General features: G+C 38.6%; 1 long non-coding RNA gene across 1 annotated transcript in view; it reads left to right on the forward strand.

Moving 5' to 3' along the window:
• The window catches only part of LOC134472023 (uncharacterized), a 43781-nt gene that overhangs the window by 7660 nt on the left and 16188 nt on the right, over window positions 1-19933 (forward strand). Inside the window, exon 2 of the long non-coding RNA XR_010041847.1 lies at window positions 18479-18672. This is a non-coding gene — a long non-coding RNA (uncharacterized LOC134472023). The remainder of the gene's footprint in view (window positions 1-18478; window positions 18673-19933) is intronic.

Genomic DNA, 19933 nt, shown 5'->3' on the forward strand with positions numbered 1-19933 from the left:
CTAGACAAACTAGTGAGGGAAAACAATAAGCTTAAAACATCCACAAGAAATCTACTTCTGACTGCAAGGACAAATAATAAAGGACACCAAAAAACTCAAAGATACACTCAGAGAACTCCAGACACACATAAAAAATTTAAAAGTGTCTAAGCATGTCCTGAAAGAAAATCTCTTCTTTTTTAGCCTCAGAGCCAAGACTGCAGAAACCTAAACACAGGCCTTCATTATTGGATTGGCTGAACTGTAGTACAAATTTAATGCTCAGCCCTGAGGGTTTTCTGAAGCAAAGATGAGGGCACCAATCAGAAAAGAATAAGGTCCCTTGGGGCTGGGGATTTAGCTCAGCTGCATAAGCACTTGCCTTGCAAGCCGGTTGTCGTGAGTTCGATCCCCGGTAATGATTTAAAAAAAAAAAAAAAAAAAAAAAAAAAAAAAAAGGGTTCTATAAGCTGGGATGGAGATGGATGGGAAGATCCTAATGAGTCTGAGAGTGCTGAGTTCCTAGATGCGAATGAGATTATTTTGTCAGGCAGAGATTTCCCCACCTGCAGCAGAGATTTCCCCTGTTTCTACCCTGCATTGTTGGCCTCTTCTGGTATACCTAAGGAAACTAACCTTCAGGACCCACCATTGCCACACACTTTTGCCTCTAGGCCATATCTAGGGTGAAATTTCAGAAAGCTTCTAAGGCTGGGGCACACAGTATGACCAGTGAAGATGTCTGATATTCTCCCAAAGGTCTTCTTGAGTTTTCTAACTCATATAAGCAGAGTCCTGATGAACAAGTGTGGGAGTGGATTTTGTGGGTGGGATAACAGTGACAAAAATATACACCTGGATTAGGCTGAGTTTGTTGATATGGGCCAGTTAAGCGGAGGTCCATAATTTAATGTTGCAACTCATGATGTAAAGAAAGGTGTAAATAGTTTCTTTGGCTGGTTGGCAGAAGTATGGATCGAAAGATGTCCCACTGTGAAGGAGTTAGAGATGCCTGACATTCTGTGCTTTACTGTTGATGAGGGGATTTAGAGGCTTAGTGAAATGGAAATGCTAGAGTGGATCTGTCACAATAAACCTAATCCTTCACACTGGCATGATTCAGAAAATGTGCCCTTCACTAATGCAGAGATAAACAGATTTGTAAGGGGAGCACTGGCATCCCTGAAGAGCTCTGTTGTTGCCCTTTTCTGTATGCCAGAACTTACAGTGGAGCCTATAATTTCTGAATTGAGAAATTGAAAGGCAGTGGGCTTGATCGTACCCCCAAGAGGCAGAGGTCAAGTGGCAGCACTTAATTTTCAAAGGCAGGGTGCGTGTACTTACTCTAATGGACAGCAGAAGGAGAACAAAGACAAGAATGGCCAACAAGTGCAGACTGATGGTGTTGGCTGATCAGCTATGATGTTCCCAAAAGGGAAACAGATGAGAAGCCTTGAAATTTTTTACTAGATTTACATGATTGAAAAATTTGAAAATAAATGAACAGAAATATATTTTAAATCATGGTAACAGGGAATCATGGTCCTTCAACCAGTTCCTGGATTTCAGCCAGTTCTGATCCAGAACTTCCTAAATGAAGGGGAAGCTAGGACCCCCTGGTGCACTAAAAATACAGTCAATCTTTCTCCCATTCTTCCCCAGAAGAACCTAAAGTGTTTTGCCTGAGTAACTGTATATTGGGGGAAGGGAAATAATCAGATATTTAGAGGAATACTGGACACTGGTTCTGAACTAATGTCAACTCTAGGGAATCCAAAATGCCACTCAGGCCCTCCAGTAAGGGTAGGGAGTTGATGGAGGTCAGGTGACAAATGAACTTTTACCAAAGGTCCAACCTTCAGTGGGTCCATTGGGTTCTCAAATCCATACTATAGTCATTTCTCCTGGTCCAGAATGCATAATTGGGATAAATGTACTTAGTACATGACAAAATACTCACATTGGTTCTTTAATATGTAGTGTGAAGGCTATTATCATAGGAAAGACCAAAAGAAAGCCATTAGAGTTGCCTAACTGGTAAAATAGTAAATCAAAAACAGTGTCACATTCCTAGAGGGATTGCAGAGAGTAGTGTTACTTTGAAAGATACAGGAATGGTGGTCCCCATCACAGCTCCATTTAATTCTCACATTTGTCCTGTGCAGAAGACATATGGGTCTCAGAGAATAATGGTAGATTACTGTCAACTGAATCAGGTGGTAACGCCAACTGAAACTGTTGTACCAGATGTGGTTTCCTTGCTTGAGCATCACCTGATAGTTGGTATGCAACTATTGATTTGGCAAATGCCTTCTTCAGCATACCTATCCATAAAGACCATCAGAAACAGTTTGCTTTCAGCTAACAAGATCAGCAATGCACCTTTACTGCCCTACCTCAGAGTTCTATTAATTCCCCAGCTCTCGTACAATTTAGTTCATTGGGATCTTGATTGTCTTTCTCTCCCACAAGGTATCATATTGATGATATTATGCTGATTGGGTCAAGTGAGTAGCAACCACTCTAGATTTGTTAGTAAAGCAGTTGTGAGCCAGAGGATAGGAAATAAATAAATTCAAGGTCTTTCTGTCTCAGCAAAATTTCTAGCAGGCCAGTGATGTGAGGAATATAGAGATATCTTTTCTAAGGTAAAAGAAATTACCACATCTGTCTCTCTCTACAAGCAAAAAGAGATACAATGCCCAGGAGGCTTGTTTGGATTTTGGAGGCAACACATTCCTCACTTTGGTGTTTTACTTTGGCACATGTACTGAGTGACTCAGAAGGCTGACAATTTTAAGTGGAACCCAGAACAAAAGGCTCAGCAAGGAGTCCAGGCTGCTGTGCAGTCTTCTCTGCCACTGGAGCCATAAGATCCAGCAAATCCAATGGTACAGTGACAGATAAAGATGCTGTTTGGAGTCTCTGGCAGGGCCCCATAGATGAATTGCAGTGGGAGCCTTTAGGATTTTGGAGCAAGGCTCTGCCATCATCTGTACACAACTATTCTTCCTGTGCAAAATGGCACTTAGCCTGCTACTGGGCCTTAGTGGAAAATGCATGATTGAGTGTGAGACACCAAATCACCATGTGATCTGAGTTGCCTCTCATGATCTAGGTATTACCTAATCCACCAAGTCAAAAGGTTGGATATGCACAGCAAATATCAATCATTAAATGGAAATGGTGTGTATGTGACTGAGCCAGAGTAGGTCCAGAGTGTATAAGAGGGATACACAAAGAAGTTTCCCAGGTGCCCACGGCTCCAGCTATATTGTCTTCTGTTTCCCAACAAGTACCTGTGGCCTTGTGGGGTGTACCCTATGATCAGCTATCAAATAAACTGAAGGCTAGGACCTGGTTTACAGATAATTCTTCACATTATGTAAGCACCACCCACAAGTGAACAGCTACAGCTGAAGTACAGTGGTGAAGAGAAACTTCACAGTGGGAAGAATTTTGGGCATAGTACATTTTGCTGGAAGGAGAAATGACCAGATGTGTGACTGATTCATGGACTGTATTCAATTGCTAAGTGGTCAGATCTTAGAAGGAGCATAACTGGAAAACTGGTGACAAAAATATTCAAGAAAGAGGTATGTAGATAGGCCTCCTCATATGGGCAAATAATGTAAAAGTATTTGTTTTCCCATATAAATGCCCATCAAAAGTCATAGCAGAAGAGGATTTTAACAATAAAATTGATAAAATGATTTTTTTTTTGTAGATAGTTGTCTATCTCATTCTTCAGTCACCTCTGTCATTGCCCAATGGTCTCATGAACACAGTGACCATGGTGGCAGGGATAGAGGCCATTCATGGGCTCAGCAACACAGACTCCCATTCACAAATGCTTATCTGCCTACAGCCACTGTTGAATGCCCAATATAATACCAGCAGCAGAGACCAACACTGAGTCCCCAAGATGGCACCATTCCCCAGACTGATCAGCATGCTACTTGGTGGGAGGTTAATTATGTTGAACCACTTGCATCATGGAAAGAATTTTACTTTGTCCATCCAGGCATAGACACATATTCTGGGTATAGATTTGTATTCCCTGCACATAATACTTCTGCTAAAAATACCATCCCTAGACTTACAGAATGAAACTCTGTCATAAATCTTTACATAGTCACTATCATGAAACTCTACACAGCATTACCTCTGACACAGGAACACATTTTACTTGCAAAGAAGTGAGGCAATGAGCTCATGCTCATGGAATTCCCTGGTCATACCATGTTCCTCACCATCCAGAAGCAGCTGGATTGATAGAAATGTGGAGCCAATTCATGCTTCTCATGAGCCAGCAGTGGCCACATGGGGCTGGGAAAAGAAACAAGAAGCCAATTTGCTTTTACCTTGAACCAGCAGCAGCAATACAAGACTCAGAAGAGACTCAAGAAAACAATTAATCCTTCACATGAGCCAACAGAAGCCATGTGGGAGCGGGAAGAGGAACAAGAAGTCAATTTACCATTCTTGTGAGCCAACCAGCATGTGGACTGGGAGGCAAGAAGAGTCCCTGCCACCTCACCCCTGGAAGCAACTGGCTGATTCAGCTGATCAGTTCAGCAACTGAACTGATAGCAGCTGAGGTACAAAACCAACTTAGTTCTTGTATTGTTTGATTGACTTTGTGAGCCTGAATCTGGTAGTTTGAGCATCTATTTAGAGGATGACAATATGCAATGTAGCAGCCATGGGGTGTTTCCTTCTGTCTTGTTTTCAAAATCCAGGATTGTTCTCACTGTTTTGTTTTGTTCCATCTTTTTGCCTTGCTCTATTCAGTTTGATTGGTTTTATTTTGTTCTGTTTTGTTTGATTTTATTATGTCTGATGTTATGGGCAGCAACTTTGAAGCTAATAAGAGGCATTATGGTAACTTTTGTTGATTTCCTATTATCCTGTCTTGAAATTCTGTATCCCTTTCACTGTTTTGTTTTGATTGGTTTTATTATGTTTTGTTTTGGTTTCTTTTTATTCTCTTAAAAAAAGATATAGTTACATTGCCAGTTATGTGGCAATAGCCTGTAGGGCCAGGGCAAGTTTCTTGAAAAGCTTGTGTATGCCTTGAATCTGCCTCCACTATATGATACTGTGTCTCCCAGGCCAGGATTCGCTGGTCCAGATATCAAAGAATGGGAGTGGGAATGATATTGGTCACTATCACTCCCACTAATCCACTAGCATAAGTTTTGCTTCCTGTTCCCATGATCTTGTGCTCTGCTAGTTTAAAAGTCTTAGATCCAGAGAGGGCAAGGCATATGCCAGGAGGTACAATAATGCTACTATTGAACTGGAAGCTAAGACTTTGCCCTAGTTGTTTTGGTCTCCTCATGCCTCTGAAGAAACAGGTGAAGAAGGCAGCTAGAGTGTTGTGAGGGATGATTGACCTGGACTATCAAGGGAAAATTGGACTATCATTCCACAACAGAGGAAAGGAAGAATATACTTGGAATGCAGGAGATTCTTTAGGGTGCTTCCTAATGTTATTATGCCCCCTTCTTTTTTTTAATTTTTAAAAAATTTTATTTAAGGAGAAAAAGAAAAAAAAAAACAGAAAAGAATACAAGTTACACAGAATTTAAAAAAAAACAGTAGGAAATCACTAGTTAATAGATCACATATTGTCATCTTAGAAATAGTTGTTCAAGTTACAAAATTAAAGCATATAAAGTGAACATTCAAACAGTGAGACTGCAAACAGTTCTATTCAGTGATCCAACAAAAACTCAGTAATATGGTTATCTATCTTACACATTTAAATATGCAGTTATATCCTTTAGAGAACTTTCTTTTCTTCTCTTTTTTACAGTGACAATTACACATTTTGGGTTATATTTGTCCCACAGTTCTTATTACTTTTTGTTTGAAGAGAATAAAACCAAATGTGACATAACAAAACAGAGTCAGTTAAATCAAAAGGATGGACATAGTACATAATGTAAAAACAGAATACAAGGCGATCAACAATGGTTACCATACTGCCTCTTGCTATCTTAAAAAGAATTGCCTGTGTCATCAGTTATAATAAAATTGAACAAAGCAGTAAAGAACAAAACCAATAAAACCAAAACACTGGAGACGTTACAGGACTTCAAAGAAGATAATAATCAAACCAGAATGGGCATCATAGTGAATCTTACTATCTTCACAGTTGTTGCCTATACTCTCAAAATTGGTACTATCAAGCAAAACAGAATAGAGTAAAATCAGTCAAAACAAGATGGTGAGAGCAATACAAGGTTTCAAATCAAGTTAATAGGAAATCAAAGTGGGTTACTATAATATATCCTGCTATTTTTTATGTATTTTCCCCTTAATTAAAAAGATAATAAAATAAGTAATAAAAAAGGAGACTGAGATAAAAGAGGACATAACAACAAAACAGCACAGGTCAAAATATAACCATTTAAGCAAAATAGTGTTTCACCACAAGATATCCTGACATAAAAGTAGTTACCATAGTGTCTCTTTCCTTGAAATCTTTGAGTATAACTTCGTATACTGTAGCATCAAACCTATCAAGACAATGTAAGACCATTCAAGAGAATGACACTATTACAGGGTATTTAGAACCGACTAACTGAAAGTGAACAATGGTTTCTGCATAATCTCCTTGTCTATAAAAGTTTTTGTTTATTTTATCACATATAATAAAATCCAATAAGATACAACATGTTAAGACTGATGGAGACAGAAGAACAAAAGCTTGATGGGACTTCAAAACAAGATGATATTAAATCAGCACTAGCTATTATGATGTTTGTTTTCTCCAAAACAGCTGTTCCTACCATCCAACCTTCTCTGCTTCATTTCTGTTGAGCTCTTTTTCTGTCATTAGTTGTCAGTTTGTCCTCTTCATTTCGCTTTCTGCTCCATTCATTGTGGCCTCTTTGCCACTGTTTCTGGAATCTTGGTATTTTTCTTTTTTAGAAAGTCCTGCAGTATTCTCTGTAGAGTTGAATTGGTGGTTGCAAATTCCCCTAGTTCCTCTTTATCCTGGAAGCACCTTGTTTTTCCATTAATTTCTAGGGACAGTTGTGCAGGATATATCAATATTGGCTGGAGGTTATTGTCTTTCAAAGCTTGAATTATTTCACCCCACGCTCTTCATGATTTGATGGTTTGTGCCAAGAAATCTGCTGTAATTCTGATGGGTGTTCCCTTTTAAGTGATCTGTTTCTTGTCTCTGACAGCTTTTAATATTCTGTTCTTATCTTGGATTTCTGGAATTTTGATTATTATATGCCTGGGTGTAGTTCTGTGTGGGTTGTAGGTGACTGGGGTCCTGTGTGCCTCATAGATCTGAGTATCTTTACCTTTTCCCATATTAGGGAAGTTCTCCTTTATTATTTCTGTGAATAGCCATTGCAGTTCATTTGTTTGTATCCCTGCTTCTTCCTTTACGTTCTTAATTCTTAAGTTATAGATCCTCTTATCATCTTCTAGCCCTTGTTTCCTTGTTATCTTTAAGAAGTTTTTTCTTTCATGCTCCCACATTACAACTCTGTCTTCCAGTTCAGATAATCTGTCCTTAGTTTCTTTCAAGCTGTTATGCCAGCTTTCAATAGAGTTTTTAGTTTCCTGGTAATCTCTTTGAACCTGCTTCTTGTATTCTACATTTTCTCTATGTTCTCCATCAAACAATTCTCCCCTTTTTTTCTGTTCTTCCATTCTACCATCTGTTTTTTCTTGGGAGGTATGTCTATTGGTGCTGTGCCTGATATTGCATGTTTTCTGTTCTCATTCTCCTTTGCATTTACCTTTCCTGATGAGTGTTCTCAGGATTGGGGACTGAGGACCCTTTATTGTTGCTCCCTCTTCCCATACTTTTTGTTCTTTCCATACAAGCATATTTAGGAGGCCCAGTTTCTTTCTTTGTCAGTTACAGTTTGTTTGAATTGTGCCAGCTAGGTGTTCCTGCCCACTGCAGTGTACTAGGGAGACACAGAGCTGGGCAGCCTATGTTGGGCCTGCACCTCCAGGTCAGTTAACCTGCTAAAGGCTTCAATGTATTAGTGTGCACTGCCAGGCACAGGGACCTGGTTTGGGCTAGCCTTCTGAGTCTTAGTCCGAGGCATCACCCAGGTCAAGTGCTCCCCACCAATCCTGCTTGAAAGGGGAATATGTGACTGAAGTCACTGCAGCCTCCTGTTCCGGCTAGTCTGCCCAGTCCCAGAATGGTCTCTGTTGGAGCCTCCTAGTCTATAGAAGGGTCCTCGTTCCTCTCACTCACCGCAGGTCAATGCAGGGCTCCCCGCCAGCTCTGCTCCCAATTTGGTTGCAATTCCTGCTCTCAGAGCTTTTACATCTCTCTCCCTGCTGTGCTGATTCAGATGCAGCAGTGGCAGCAGGAAATTCAAGCCACGGTTTCCAGAGGCGTGGGTTCCAGCTTCAGCACTGAGACTTTAGCTGTTCCAGTCATCATATCACCAGGATTGCATTTCCAGTTGGTTTCTCTCAGCTTAGTTCGTTCCTGGGTCAGCAGAGTTTATCTCCCCCTGCTTAGGACTCCCCACACCACACCATTCCTGGAATCTAACCTGGCTATCTCAGAGAGCCTCTGTAGCTGCTGTTATCTATCTGCCATGTTCTCATGGTCTGTCGTGCCCCATTATTAAAGTCAATGGGAAACTACAACAACCCAATGCAGGTTGAATGAAAAATGTTCTGGAACCAGGAATGAAGGTATGGGTCACCCTGACAGTGAAACCACCAAGGCTTGATGAAGGCCAAGGAAAAACAGAGTGAGTTATAGAAAGTAGTTCTAAATACAAGTACAACTCCATAAGAGAAATGAGGATTATAATAATATTAGATGACACTAAAATGATTTCAATGAAATATAATGTTGATAGACTTAATATTGATGTTTAAATATTGTTAAACCTATGTTCTAATACTCAAGTTATGAAATACTAAGCATCAAAGAAACTGTGTCTACTATTCTGGGGAGGATATTAGTTTGTTTACAATTTAATACTTATGACATATTAGGCATAATTACAAACTTGTCTTTGCATCCAAGGACTCTGGTTTAAAAAGAATATATCCAGTTGTCACGTTGACAGGGGTAGATTGTGACAGCTGGTTGACTGTGTCAGTTTGAGTAAGTAATGTCCAACTAAATTGGCTCAGTATAGTTCTAGGTATGGAAGACCTACCAAATAAAGTAACATCACCCCGAATGCTATGAAAGGGAAATGAAGATCTATTGCTTCTGTTTCCTTAAAAGAGCTCCAGCCTCTGTTTTTGCCTTGAACATCATCTCCTGGCTTTTAACACAGACCCTTCAGCTTTCCAAAGCAGAACTTTCAGTGTCCTGATAGACTCACATGGGGCACAACATGGAGCTCCAGGTTTTGGACTGAATCCTTTGGATAGATCTTTTGCACTCTCCACACCCAACTCTGTGGGTGGTTGTTGTAAACCAATCTGTAAATTCTCATTCATTTGTGTATCATACATTTTTATCTGCTTCTCTAATAAACACTGACTGATACAGTGCCACAGTCAGGAAAATGATCTTCCATTTATTTCTTATGATGTAAGATCTTTTCTTGGCTTTATTTTTTTAAGCCAAAAATTCTTTGCTTTAATCTATAATATTAATTCCAAAAAGTCGAATGTTTATTTTATGTGTTGAGGATGTAAAATCTGCTGAAATGAGCTAATGAATTATTCAATTTCTCTCTGTTTTTATTTCTTTTTTTTTTTTTTATTGGTACTGGGGATCAAACCCACGACCACATGCTTGCAAGGCAGGTGCTTATGCCACTGAGCTAAATCCTTAGCCCTTATTTCTAAACTTGAAGCAAATAATTTATGAATTTGTTAAAAGACAAAGTTTGTTAATAGACCAAGAAAAACTAAAAAATGAAAAGCAGAAGAAAAAGTTAGTGATTAAGAGAAACTGTTCTGTATATCCTATCACTTTTTTTAACCAGACAACTTTGATACCACTTGACAGATGCAGGGATTTGAAACCACTTGACAAATCATATGTCAAATCTCTGCCAATATAAAGCTTTAAAACCATATGAAGTGCAGTCTAAGCAATTTGGCATGAATTATAGAAATAAGGATTAATCTTGTTATTTAAATAATATTTTTTCTGGACCTCCCCTGACTGGGTATTTGCTATACATATGTAACATGTCAGCAATTATAGTACATGAACTCCAAGCACTATGGAAGGACAGACAAATTATAGATGATAATATAGCCTGTTAATGCTACCAAAAGAATGAGCCAGACATGAAACTGATGACACCATTTTTAAGGGCAAGAGCAACTGGGTTCTGAAGACTCAGTGGTGATTAGAAAAGTGATATTGAGGAAGCACACCAAAGAAGTAAAACTTACATGTGAAAGGCCACTGGCAAGATACAGCTTGGCTGGTTCTTCTTTATTTTATTTTAAAGAGAATTTAATAAAACTAATAAAAATTATACGAAATTTCAAAACAAGATGATAGGCAATTAATATGTTATTATTTTGTATATTGTTATCAAAATAGTTGCTCAGATTACTAGATATAAGCATGCAAATTTGACCAGACAATATAAGCATTAACTGTTCCTTTCAATGGACTAATATAATTCGTACCATAATTATCATATCTATCATATGTACATCGCCTGCCTTGCAAGCAGGCAGTCGTGAGTTCGATCCCTGGTACCGATAAAAAAGAAAAAAGACCAAAAAAATCAGATATCATATGTACACATGTGTGTACATATGTGTACATATACGTATACACACATGTGTACAAATATTCTCTTTCTTCTTTTCCCCATCCCAGTTGTTCTTTCCTTTCGGGCAGTTTATTTCCCTTTCTCTTTCACAATATCTATTATACTTTTTGGATTTTACTTACTTTTTTATATTCTTACACTAAGGAGACAATATGATGTTTACACATGCAAGTCTGATTTATTTCATTTATGAATATGATCTCTAATTGCATCCATTTACCTATAAAAGACTTGAGTTTATCTGTCTGTAACTGAGGAATTTTCCGTTTTATAAAAGTATCACACCTTTTTTATCCATTTGTCTGTTGGCTGGCATATGGGTTGTTTCCAAGATTTATCTATTACAAATTGTGCTGCTATAAAAATGGGTGCACATACATTTTTGTGGTATGATGTTTTCAATCCTTCTGGAAAAATACTCAGAAGGGAAATAGCTGGGTCAAATGGGACCTCTAATTATAGTTTTTTGGGGAATCTGACATTAATTTCCAAAGACATTGCTCCATTCTACACTGGATGGAACACTATATAAATGCCTATTAAGTCCATTTATTCACAAGTTTTATTCACCTCTTTTACTTTGCTGATTTTTCATATAGGCAATTTATCTTTGTGATAATATGTTATTAAATTTCCCTGTTATAATTGTGTCATTGCTTATGTGGTTTTTCATGACTACTAATGCTTGCCTTACGTAGTTGGGTGCTCCTGTATTTGATACATATATTTATGACTTTTATCTCTTCCTCTACCAAGTATGTAGTGACCATCTTTATGTCTTTTGATCGTACTTGATTTGAAGTTCATATTGTCTACAAAGAGAATAGCTACCCTGTTTTTTGTTTGTTTGTTTTGTTTTTGTTTTTTGGTACTGAGGATCAAAATCATGATGTCACACTTGCCAGGCAGGTGCTTATGCCACTGAGCTAAATCTCCGGCCCCTGCTTTTTTTTGGGGTCTCTTTCTCATGGAATATTGCTTTTCTTTCTTTGACTTTCAGTCTATTTATTTCCTTTTGAGTTAAATGTATTTCTTCTATACACCATAATTTTTGAATTTTGTTTCTTGATCCATTGGACAGTATTTTTCTTTTGATTGGTGAATTGAGGCCATTTACATTAATGGTTATAGCTGATAGCCTTATCTTTGTTATGTTATCATCCTGCTGTTGGTTCCCTACTTTCATTGCTTGCCCTGCCTGGCATTTTCTTTTTGTTATTCTTGGCATTGTGGTCCTTCTTTATCTCTTTCTAGAATCTTTTAGTACTTTTTGTAGGTTTGGTTTACTGGTCATGAATTTCTTCAGATATTCTTTGTCATGGAAGTATCTTATTTCTCCACTAACTTTGACAGATAATTTTGCAGGGTACAATCAGTCTGGGATATTTAATACTTCACTTCAAGCTCTTTTTGACTTCATAATTTGTGTCAAGAAATCAGTCATGATTCTGATGGGCTTTTCTTTATAGGTGATCTATTTCTTTCCTTTAACAGCTTTTAATATTCTTTTTCTGTGCTGAATTTCTGGAATCTTTTTTTTAAAATTAATTTTTCTTTTTTTAAACTTTTTATCGGTACCGGGGATCGAACTCATGACCGCCTGTTTGCAAGGGAGGTGCTTATGCCGCTGAGCTAAATTCCCAGCCCCCAATTTCTGGAATCTTGATCATTATATATCTGAGTGTAGATTTACTTTGATTATGGCTAATTTGAATACTCGGTGCCTCACTTATCTGTATGTCAAATTGTGTCCCCATGCTTGGGAACTTTTCTGCTACTGTTTCTTTAAATATTCTTCTTATTGCATTTGCATTGACTCCTGCTTTTTCATCGACACTTATCAACCTTATATTGTTTTTCTTTTCATCATCTTCCAGCTGTTGAATTATTACTTGTTTCCTTGTTTTTTTTTATTTTGAAGAGATTAAGACAAAACAGGACATAACAAAGCATATCAGAACAGAACAATGTAAGCCACATAGTATTTTACCACAAGATGACCCATAATTTACAGTAACTACCATAATGTCTCTTTCTTTGAAATAGTTGAGCATAGTTTCATATAAAATAGTATCAAACAGCAAAATAGTATAAAACCATTCAAGAGAGTGAAAGTATTACAGGTATTACAGGGCATTCAGAACTAAATAGAAGAAAATGAACAATGGCTACTCTATTATCTCATTTTCCATAGAAAATGTGTTTATACTATCACACATAATACAATCCAATAAGATACAACATGATAGAACCAATGGAAACAGAAGAACAAAAGTCTGGTAGGAGGACTTCAGAGTAAGATGATGTTAAATCAGCACTGGCTATTATAATGACTTGTTTTCTACAAAATAGCTGTTCATACTATTACACATAATAAAATCCAACAAACCATTCCAACTAATGAGTGCAATCATTATAAGGCTTCAAAACATTGTAGTGGGGAATCATGACTACCATAAACTCTTATGTACTCTTACCATTTCTTAAACTAGGGAGACTATATGGTATTTATACATGTGAGTTTGATTTATTTTGCTTATAAGTATGGTCTCAAGTTACTTTGCTTATAAGTATGGTCTCAAGTTATTTTGCTTATAAGTATGGTCTCAATGTGCTCATTTATTTATAAATATCTCAATGTGATCATTCTTTATAGCTGAGTAGTACTCCATTGTATAAAAGTACCACAACTTTTTTATCCATTCCTCAGTTGATGGACACTTAGGTCGCTTCCAATATCTGGCTATTACAAATTATGCTGCTATAAACATGGGTATGCATATATCACTGTGGTGTGATGTTTTCAGTTCTTCTGGGAATATGCCTAGAAGTAGAATAGCTGGATCGAATGAGACTTCCAACCCCAGCTTTTTGAAGATTCTCCAGACTGACCTCCACACTGGTTGTACCAGTCTACACTCCCACCAACAGTGCAGGAGAGTTCCTTTTTCCCCCTCAGCCTCTCCAGCATTTGTTGTTGGGGGTTTTCTTGATCCTGACCATTCTTTCTGGAGTGAGATGGAATCTCAGTGTTGTTTTAATTTGCATTTCTCTAATGACTAATGATGATATTTTTTCATGTATTTATTTGCCATTTGTATTTCTTCATCTGAGAACTGTGTTATCATCTCAGATGCCCATTTTTGGATTCAGTCCTTGAATTTCGGTGGTCTGATTTTTAAAAACTTCTTTATATATGTTTTAGACAGAAGTTCTTTGTCTGAGGGACAGTTCACTAAGATTTTTTTGCCAGTTTGTGGGTTTTCTTTTCACTATGCTGGAGATTTCTTTTGGCAAGCAGAAACTTTTTAATAAGATGCAATCCCCACTATTGATTCTGGGAAGTAGTTTCCGTGCGGTTTGATTCCTGTTCATGAATTCTCTACTTACTACTATGTCTTCAACATTTTTCCCACCTTGTCTTCCAACAGATTTAGTTTTTCTGTTTTAATATTTAGATCTTTAATCCATTTAGATTTTAGTTTAGTATATGGTGATAGGCTTGGGTCTAGTTTTAGTTTTTGGCCTATGGATAGCCAGTTTTCCCAGCACAATTTATTAAAGAGACTGTCATTCTTCCAGTGATAGAGTGGTAGAGTGCTTACCTAGATTGCATGGAACCCTGACTATTATCCCCAGCACACATAACAGAAAAGCAACTTTTAAATAAATAAGTAGACATAAAGTATCTTTCAGCACATATCTTATGTCTAGAATGGCTATTGCTCAAAAAAAAGAATAAAGTGTGTATAAAGTGCTTAATGTTATAATTTATTTATTTCTTTGTTTTTATTTTACCATGCTAGAGATCCAACCCAGAGCCTTGCACACATTAGGAATCACTCTACCGATGAACTACATTCCAGTCCTAGCATTTGGTAATTTTTTAATACATGTCCACCATTACTATTAATATATATGGTAAGTAAAGTTTTCTGACATAGGATGCCTTATTTATTCTCTGATTTGACTGTAAACATAGAGCAGGATCTGAGTGGGACTTAATTCATTACTTAGATCAAAAAAGAATTTGAGGTAACGATTAAGAGCCAGACAGACTTGTGTTCACATCCAGGTGTCAAATACTACTTCTGTGTCTGTGGGAAATTTTTTAAACCTCTGTCTTCCTGTTTTCTCATCTGTAAAATGGAGATAATAACGTTTCATTCATGGAGCTGTTGTGAAGGTTAAAAGAAATAATATATGCAAAGTAATTAACACAAATTGGCCAGCACGGAGGAAAAACAAAAATGGTTGCTCATATCATTACAAAAGGAGACATTCGACATGTGGCTAAGATTGGGGAACATTCCCAGAAGACATATGGTGATGAGGACAATTGTCTCAGCTGGATGTGAATTCATCTTTCTGTGGCAGCAGCTTGTAAAGAAGAATAATCCCACAGATGAATAGGCAGCCAGCCAAGATGGCTGGGTCCTCCTCTCCGTGGGTTATAGCCAGGAAGTCGGAGTGTGAGTAGAATGTGAATCACCTGCTTACTGTAAATTAATTGTTATCATTCACTAAGCAAAGAGGAAAGAATGCTTGGTCAGAATTAATCATCTAAAAAGCGGGGTTAATTTAAATGCATTACATTTGAATATGGTAATAAGGCATTGTCATTTTTATATCTCTTTGTAGAGAAGTCTGGCCATGTTAGAATGAAAAAAGATTAACATGTAATTTTTAGTGGGTACTCTCTTTTTTCATATTTACTGAAGTTTAATATTTTTATTGCATATCTTTACTTTGTAGATAAGGAAAGAGTCTTTGAGTTTGAAGTGATTTATAAAGGGCCTACGCTTTTTAAAAATAAGTAAAATGGTATTAGAAATTAAGGTCTTTTTTACTCCCTTAAAATTACTTAAAATTTTAAAGCTTGCTCACAGTAAGTGCTGGTCTTGGAGGAGACATGAAACAAAGATGGGTTAAGGCAGCTCTTCAGTTGCGTGTCCCTATAGCCCAGAAACTAGCTCTAAAGATTCTGATTTTGTTCAGAATTAAGCGTTTCCTCAATGTAAATTGTATTGGGCAGAACTTCTTTTTCCTATGGACTCACTAAATAAATGATTTAAAACATGGATGGACTGTCTACTGGGGAACCAAATGGGATAATTAATAGACTCTTTTGTTGTTGTCCTGCTTTATTCAAGTCAGGATGTTTCAGAGATAGATTAAAAGCAGGGAAAATGAATCCAACCATTATGCCATGTTGGGGGAGGGAGAAATACATTTTTCCCCTTGACCTTTTAATGAGTCATTGATACGGTTACTGTGGTGACTTCAGTCTCATCAGAGAATAAATCTCTGAAAGCATTTTAAATAATCAGAACATGATTTGATGCTTGGTTCACACCACTTAATTAGTTGACCTTGGAAGTTTACTTCTCAGAAGGAAAGATGAACAATTTTCTCTTATTTTTTTGTGTCAGTCAATTGAGAAGAATTTTGAAAAGTAGTCTTTGTTAGCCTGTGAGCCTGCAATGATCACATACATTTGTGGTTCCTTGGACTCTCTAGCTTACCCATTTACTGACTCAGAGTAAGTGATGGCCTTGGAGGAAAGATGAGACAAAGGGTGATTTAAAGCAATTCTTCACTTGCGTGTCCCTGTGGCCCACTGGCAGGAAAAGCTGACAAAACTATTGCCTCATTTCGTCCTTTAAATCAGGAATTAAATTTGGAATAATCCTAAATCATTTTACCTAGCTAAGCAAGAGCCTCCAGAAAAAACTATGAATAATGTAGTTCAAATATTTACCTCTTGTGATCTATAAGTGTTTATAAATGTATAATTAAGAAACTTTACATTTTGTTTAAAAAAAAACTAAATGTTTTTTTAAAGATTTTTAACCTATGGATACAGGCACATGGTAGAAAATCTTTCATTTGTTCTGACATAGACAAAATAAAAACATTAAAAAAAACAACCCCAAATCCTCAAATGCCAAAGAGCTCCAAACAATGAAAATAGTACTAATTACTTTTCTGAGCTTTAGTTAAAATTGCAATGCATGAATAGATAAAGGTTGCTCTTCTCAATCTGAATACCAAGCCCAAACACTTCTTTTTCCTACCTCTAACTTTTATTGACTTTTTACTTTCTTTTTCTCTCTTTCCTCAAGTTAATTTTATTGGTAAAGTATGAATATACACACCGATCACATTGACCATAGGGAATTTGTACACATACATGATATATCTTTGATTCTTTTTCTCCATTTGCTGCCCCTCCCTTCAACACTTCTTCCTCTCCTCGTTTACATAAACTTTGCTTCGATTTTATCATTCTTTTCTCATTTTTTCTTCTCCCTTCCTTTTCTCCCCCCTTTCCTTACTTCTCCTTTTCATTTGCACCACTTTGTCCTATTTCACACTATCTATTATATATATTGGTCTTACTTATACTTTTAGTTTCTCACACCAGTGAGACAGCATGATATTACATATATGGCTCTGATTTATATCGCTGAAGAGTATGATCTCAAAGTTCATCCATTTAGCTAGAAATATCTCAAGTTTATCTTCCTTCATTGTGGAGAGGATCTGAGCTGGAGTTCTAGCACACACGCAGGGCTAAAGCAAGGTCAGCCTGACAACATGGAGCACATGAGGTGAGCTAGGCAAACACGTTGTTAGGCAGGTCCCCTTGTACACTAGGAAAGGGGTCTCGCCTATTATCAGCCTCTTGCTGATTGTATAAATAAATGCACTGCAGTGGTTGGGCAGTTCCTTTTCTCCCATCAGGAGAGGGGGTTCCACCTGACCTCAGCTTTCTGCAATCTGACTCTCGTCTTCATTTCTTCATCCTCCACTGTTCTCCCGTCATGAATTTCAAGAGCTGCAGGAAATGCTGCACTTTATGGTTGAGTAGTATACCATAGCATTAAAAAATAACCCTATGTTTTCTTTATCTATGCATTGGTTGATAGGTATTTGGGCTGTTTCCAAGATTAAACTATCATGAACTGTGTTGCTAGAAACTGAAGTCCATATGTATTATTGTATGATGCTTTTAATTCCTTTGGGAAGATACCAAGAAGATAAAATGGGACCTATAATTTGGTTTTTTGAGGAATCTCCACACTGATTTCCACAGTGGTTTCTCCAGTCCACATTCCTGCCAACAGCAGAGAAGCATTCCTTTTTCCCCCAGCCCTGCCATTTGTTGTGGGTTGGCTTCTTGATACTAGTCATTATTTCTGGAGTGAGATGGAGTCTTAATGTTCTTTTAATTTGTATCCCTTGAATGACTTGTGACGTTGAACATTTTTTCATGTATTTATCTGCTATTTATGCTTTTCCATCTGATAAATGTGCATTCATTTCAGATACCTACTTTGGGGTTAGGCTTTAAATTTGAGGTATCTGATTTTTACCTCTGCATGAAAGAGTTTTGGCCCAAACAGGACACTTTAGCTGGTGAAGCCTTAGAAGCAAAACCAAAGAGCTCCATCTCCCCCACCCCTAGGAATTTACTTATGGCTCTATCTTCCCTACCCCTAGGAATTTACCTCTGGCACCAAACGAATACCAGTTGGCTACCTGTGCATCCCTAATGCCCCTCAGGCTCCACCCCAAACCTAAGCTACATGTATGCCCCCACTCCACATGTCCAATGGAGAGATCGCCGACCCTGGGGGGAGATGCTGGACCCCAGGGGATCTGGGGGGGTCTCTCCCCACATTCTTAAAATAAAGGTCATTTATATCTCATACTTCTTATCTTTTCAGCCATGCCACAATTCTATCATATGGTTCCCTGACCAGGAACAGCAGATGAGCGACTCCTGGGATCCTCCCAGTCTGAGTCCCCTGCTGTCACAGACCAAACTGCATCCTGGATTAATTCCTCACTACTTCTACACTCAGGAGCTGTAAACTTGTTGCCAATAGTTCGCAAACAACACCGGCCCAATTTATCACAGGTGAGCAAACTCCAGAGAATTCTTCGGCACTGGGCTAGGCCCCACGTGGGTTTTCTCCCCCTTTCCATGGATTCGCGTGATGTTCTCACGTCCTTAGACAGCCCATGGCAGAGTTTTTCTGGGCCAACCTGGGTCCACACTGAGAAACTCTCATGTCCTTCAGAGCTTTTTAAGTCCTCACAGGCAGAGTTGTTACTAAAATCCATGGAAAAATCCATTCGTATATATATTGGTGACCGCCAATTATTATGAGCTTTGGAACCAAAATACCAATCAGCCTAAAGTACAAGTGATGACTTAAACTTAGTAGACCATGGTCCGTTGCCTCATCTGGCTATAACTCCGTGGACCAGACCCCACACCAGATTTTATCTTGGGGACCACTTCCTGTGCCCCCCAAAAAAACCATACCTATCTATGGCTTACCACACTGACGACAAGTTTACAAAACTCTCTATCTTTAAGCTTTTGTTTTGGGAATATGCTCTTCAAACTATCTTTAAGCGTTTTTTTTGAAAGTATGTGTCCTTTCCCTCCAGTGTTCCCTTTGTTTCCTCGATGCTTCCCCTTTCCCACCATGAGTGCCGACCCATTCCCCGCCAAGATGGGGGCGGTGCACCCAAACAATGTTGAGAGATATGTGCAGGCTGCTTTAAGCTCTCATGCTGTGCCCCAACTCCATGCAATGTCTTGGCTCTGATGCAATGCTCCAGCTCCACGTGGGGTCCAGGTCTAACACCACGCCCTACTCCACATGCCCTGCAAGCAGTCCCAGCTTTATGCGGTGCTCCAGCTCCATGCAGGGTCCCGGCCCGTCCCAGCTCCCCCCCCCCCTGTGTGCTGTGCACCCGCTGCCCGGCCCACTCTGCTTACACTGCTCCCCACTCTGCGTGCATTTCTGGGACAGTTCTGGACCCACCTCACGTGCTGTGTCCTGGCACACATTCCACCTTCACTCTGCATGTGCCACCCCACCCTGGCGCCCCGCCTGCCCCAAACACCCCACCCATTCTGCGTGTTCCACCTACGCGCTGCATGCCAGAGAGATCCCAGCCCTCACCCCCAAGTGCAGGTATGGCTCTGTCTGCAGGTGCGGCTCTGTCTGCCAGTGCAGAGACAAGCGCAGCAAACAACTGATTATTGCTGATCTGATGCTGTATTCGTGTTTTCAGATATTTTCTGCTGCCTTTTTCTTGTGTTCCAGCCATGACAAATGTTTTCTTTCAGATCCAGATATACACTTAGAGATGTTTCACAAATT

Source organism: Cavia porcellus, unplaced genomic scaffold, assembly GCF_034190915.1.
Source record: "Cavia porcellus strain 051 isolate PalLab524CR breed Dunkin Hartley unplaced genomic scaffold, mCavPor4.1 scaffold_21, whole genome shotgun sequence".
Lineage (NCBI taxonomy): Eukaryota > Metazoa > Chordata > Mammalia > Rodentia > Caviidae > Cavia > Cavia porcellus.